The following is a 5,479-nucleotide window of genomic DNA, read 5'->3' as shown; positions in this document are numbered from 1 at the left end:
TCTACAGCTGAAGTTTAACCACGTTAGACAGTCTATTCTAACTGTCTTATCGTTGTCCACAATCACATTGCTGTTTCCCTGGTGATCTCCTTCCATGCAGAAGTCCTGGGTTGATATTGTGTTATTGTGGTCTTCAGTCCTGAGACTGGTTTGATGCAGCTCTCCATGCTACTCTATCCTGTGCAAGCCTCTTCATCTCCCAGTACCTACCGCAACCTACATCCTTCTGAATCTGCTTAGTGTATTCATCTCTTGGTCTCCCTCTACCATTCTTACCCTCCACGCTGCCCTCCAGTACTAAATTGGTGATTCCTTGATGCCTCAGAACATCTCCTACCAACCGATCCCTTCTTCTAGTCAAGTTGTGCCACAAACTTCTCTTCTCCCCAATCCTATTCAATACTGCCTCATTAGTTATGTGATCTACCCATCTAATCTTCAGCATTCTTCTGTAGCACCACATTTCGAAGGCTTCTATTCTCTTCTTGTCGAAACTATTTATCGTCCATGTTTCACTTCCATACATGGCTACACTCCATACAAATACTTTCAGAAACGACTTCCTGACACTTAAATCTATACTCGATGTTACCAAATTTCTCTTCTTCAGAAACGCTTTCCTTTCCATTGCCAGTCTAAATTTTATATCCTCTCTACTTCGACCATCATCAGTGATTTTGCTCCCCAAATAGCAAAACTCCTTTACTACTTTAAGTGTCTCATTTCCTAATCTAATACCCTCAGCATCACCCGACTTAATTCGACTACATTCATTTATCCTCGTTTTGCTTTTGTCGATGTTCATCTTATATCCTCCTTTCAAGACACTATCCATTCCGTTCAACTGCTCTTCCAAGTCCTTTGCCATCTCTGACAGAATTACAATGTCATCGGCGAACCTCAAAGTTTTTATTTCTTCTCCATGGATTTTAATACCTACTCCGAATTTTTCTTTTGTTTCCTTCACTGCTTGCACAATATACAGATTGAGTAACATCGGGGATAGGCTACAGCCCTGTCTCACTCCCTTCCCAACCACTGCTTCCCTTTCATGCCCCTCGATTCTTATAACTGCCATCTGGTTACTGTACAAACTGTAAATAGCCTTTCGCTCCCTGTATTTTACCCCTGCCACCTTCAGAATTTGAAGGAGAGTATTCCAGTCAACATTGTCAAAAGCTTTCCCTAATATTAAGTAGTCGCAAATCTCCATTTTGTTAAAAATTTTGGCGAAGTCCCGCGTTATGTCCAAAAGAATGGGCATTAGTCGTCTACATGAAGCTGTTGTAGTATTCCAGGCACCTCCTCTATTATAACATCCATTTTAACTTCAGACAATTCCATTGTATATGGTAGTATCACAAGGTTCTTATATTTCTTCGAAATAGTTTCCAGTGGTTCCTCCCAATTTTTTCCCGTATCCCTCTTGCTGTCATACTGTCGTTCCCGTGTAGGAGAAAAGGCAGCTTCCCCTTAACACCATGCCTTGCAGAGACGAAATTGGAGAATTTAATACGTACATGATAGTAAAATGAGCCACACATTTCCTTCTTTAACATTACAGACCGTCCTCTTTCTTCTTGTTCTTCACAGTCCACTTGACCACAGACTTTTAGTGACCATACTGTTATAGCAAAACCGTTCTGTAATAGATGTAGGTACTTCTACATTCTTCTCGCTAAGTAGTTTACTATTTTCGGTGTAATTTATGTTGCCAATGTCAGTAGCCAGATTATCCAAGTTCTGCTATAATAACCACAAACCAAAGCGTTCATCCGTTGGTCTTGTGTTCCTCCCTAATAGCTGAGGGATGTTTAGCACTTTGGAGGAATCCATGCTGACACTTTCAACTACTGCGGAAGACTGACCAGTTGCGACTGTCAGGCCTTCTTTTATACTCTAAAGACCCAAGATGATTGCACTTCCGCTCATGTGATTTCCGGTAATGCACTCTGATGAACTCCTAGCCCAAAATATCCGTGGCAGGGGAAGGAAATAGATGATTCAGATGTGGATTTAACTTAAAAATTAAAAATCTAATTGGACATTATTAAAACTACATCCAACAAAAACAAGGGAATTGTTGTTTTCTGTATGTAAATGTATTTGCAAAAGTTAATGAAGATTTGGTACTGGAATATTTGCTTCTCTTATTCGTTAATCTACCAAAAATTCAAAGACATTTCCTATATACAAAGATCCATGGGCATCTATTTCATATGTGGGAAGTGGGTATTTCGATAGCCTTGAAGAGTAGTTGAAACTAGATAATTGAAAGTATAGTGAGCCCCTTTTCGTAACTATATGACGAATTTATCTATCGTTGCAATATGGCGACCTGTACAAAATAGGTTTGCCACTGAAAGTCTCGTCTGCGGAAGAGAATGGCGAACAGTACTGCCACACAGGCAGTGTCAGTAATTTGGCAGGTAAATTCAGGGAGAGCTAATCAGAATTCTCCATTCATTCACAAGAATTCCTGTGTGCTGGGACATACTAGCCTGTACAGACTGGTTCAAATAAGATGGGGGCAAGGTATCTACAAAAAGTTCTGAGAGTAATGTGATGTCTTCTTTTTTCAAGTGTTCAAAGACAGGTTGAAGCATACCATCCATCTCTGGTGGGATGCTGCCTCTTATCCGTCATTGTGGCATTAGGACATCTCCACTGTAGGACAGAGCTTCGAATTCTGTTTGTGTAATTGTTCTGAATTTCCTGTCTGTGCTTAGACAGCGCTCTCTTCGCAAACAACAAAAGTGCTTTTATGATAAACGGTGTTTTCGCAACCAAAACATGGTTCAAATGGCTCTAAGCACTATGGGTCTTAACATCTGAGGTCATCAGTCCCCTAGAACTTGGAACTACTTAAAACTAAGTGATCTGAGGACATCACACACATCCATGCTCGAGGTAGGATTCGAATCTGCGACCATAGCAAAAGTCCGAACTGAAGCGCCTACAACCGCTGGGCGACAGCGGCCGGCTTTTTACAACCATGTACAGACATGATGAGACTTATGTTGAAGGTAGGATAGCATTACAAATGACGAATGGGCTATCCCACTAGGATCGCTAGGAACAATGCAACCTGTGTTATTCTGGGATATTGTCTTAAACGTTTTCTGATAGTATTACATCAGATTTCTAGAGTATGTCCAGAGGGAGACATGGCTGTTATTTACATAGACATGTGACGTCAGTATAACACTGTCAACCTTTTAGCTGCATCTGCAAGGGTGAGCCCCTATGCAAACATCTTGCTCGGTACTGGACCCACAGCTATAAAAGCTATGCATCAGTCATGGTGGCTAGGAAAACACTTGCTTCGACAGGAATTTCTCAGGTGTCAAGTATGAAAGAGATGCCACCGCCTCAGGACATGAATGGGTACCTGCATCTGGCGCAGCAGCTGATGGCCGCATTGTCGCTTTGCAGTAGCTGCCAGTACACCCTGACTCTGGCAGTGTGTGTGGTGGCGTTCTGTGCGGTCCAGTGAATGGCGCATGCTTCGCGATCGAAAAATTTTTACCAGTGTAAATACATGTCATAGGTATTTGATGACTGTATTTCTCGCACGATTAGAATAAAAAAAGGAAAGCGTTTGATGTAATTACTTCTTACAAGACCTGCATCTTCCCAAACAGCAGAGAACAATGAGTAAGAGAAATCCAACTCTGCAAACTGAATTTTGTATAAATAAACAATATACTCTTGAATTTCCTGTTATGAAATCGTTTGTCTCCATTGCACGGCCACCAGTTCCCAGCTAGGGGTGGGGCAGGGAGAAGGGGGTGGAGGGATGAGGGGGTTCACCAGAGGGGGAGAGGTTAATCAATTGGGTTGGTGGTTTCCTGAGGATTTGGGGGGGGGGCAGTCAGTGGAGGTGTGGGGGGAACAATAGCTTAAGGGCCTGTCAATCAAAAGGAAGGAACCTGTTAGCAGAGCAGTAGGTTAATGACCTGTTAATCAAAGGAGAACAATAGGTTTGTCCCTGAGTGCATACTTGCCCCCTTGCCCCCGATTTAGGCAACCCACTCTAACCAAATGCACTGACGCCACTCTTGCCCTACTGCTTTCGAATATCATATCCATGACACTCGCTCCCATACTTCGCGATAAGATGAAACGAGGTGCCCTTGTTTTAACTTTTTCAATATCTTCAATATCGTCAGTCCTATCTAGTATGGGACCGATACTGCAAAGCAATATTCGAACAGGGGATGGACAGGTGTAGTGTATGCAGACTCTTAAGTAGACCTGTTGCATCTTATAAGTGTTCTGCCAATAAAACGCAGTCTTTGATTTGACTTTCCCACAACATTATCTGTATGATCATTCCAATTTAAGTTTTTCGTAATTGTAATTCCTGAACCCGTAGTTGAATTCACACCAACATCATGCAATCAAAATTTAACAGATTCATTCTGGTAGTCATGTGGATGACCTCACACTTTTCTTTATTTAGGATCAATTGCCACTTTTTGCAGCATACAAATATCTTGCATAAATCACTTCGCAATTAGTTTTGATCTTCTGATGACTTTACTAGACGCTAAATGAAGCACCTTCTGTAAACAATCTAAGAGGGCTGCTCAGATCGTCTCTTAATCCTTTTATATAGATGAGGAACAGCGAATGACTTGTAAGAGTTCCTTGGGTGACCCCAGATATCACTTCTGTTTTACTCGATGACTTTCCATCAATTACTACGAATTGTGATATTTGTGATAGTAAATCAAGAATCCAGCCATAGAACAGATAAGACACTCATTTTGTTTAAAAGCGGCTTGTGAGGAACTGTGTTAAAAGCCTTTTGGGGATCTAGGAGTATAGAAACAACTGGAGGCCCCCTGTCGATAGCACTCACTAGTTCGTGAGAAAGAAGAGTTAGTTGTGCTTGTCAAGAATGTATTTCCTGCATCTGTTCTGACATTGTTTTCCTCGAGGAAATTCATAATGGTGGAACGCAAATGAAATGAAATATCGTGTGGCCAGGGCCTCCTGTCGGGAAGACTGGTCGTCTGGTGCAAGTCTTTAGATTTGACGCCACTTCGGCGACTTGCGCGTCGATAGGGATGGAGGTGATGATGAAGACAACAAAACACGCAGTCCCCGAGTGTAGAAAATCTGCTACCCAGCCGAGAATCGAACCCAGGCCCCTTTGCACAGCATTCGGCCGCACTGACCACTCAGCTACCGAGGCAGATTTTCAAATGCAGTACATGTTACAAAATCCTACTTCAAATTGACGTCAGTGATACGGGTCTGTAATTCGTCGGATTACTCCTACTTACTTTCTTTGACCTCAGTGACTTTCTAGTTTTGAGGTACGGATCTTTAGTGCAGCGAGCGGATGTATACGATAGTGAAGTATGGAGCTGTTATATCAGCATATTCTGGAAGTAATCTAATTAGTGTATAATCTGAACCGGAAGGCCTGCCTTTATCAAATGAATTAAGTAACTATGCTACTTGTTTG

This window comes from Schistocerca piceifrons, unplaced genomic scaffold (genome assembly GCF_021461385.2).
Source record: "Schistocerca piceifrons isolate TAMUIC-IGC-003096 unplaced genomic scaffold, iqSchPice1.1 HiC_scaffold_1682, whole genome shotgun sequence".
NCBI lineage: Eukaryota > Metazoa > Arthropoda > Insecta > Orthoptera > Acrididae > Schistocerca > Schistocerca piceifrons.
This window is presented reverse-complemented; position numbering follows the sequence as displayed.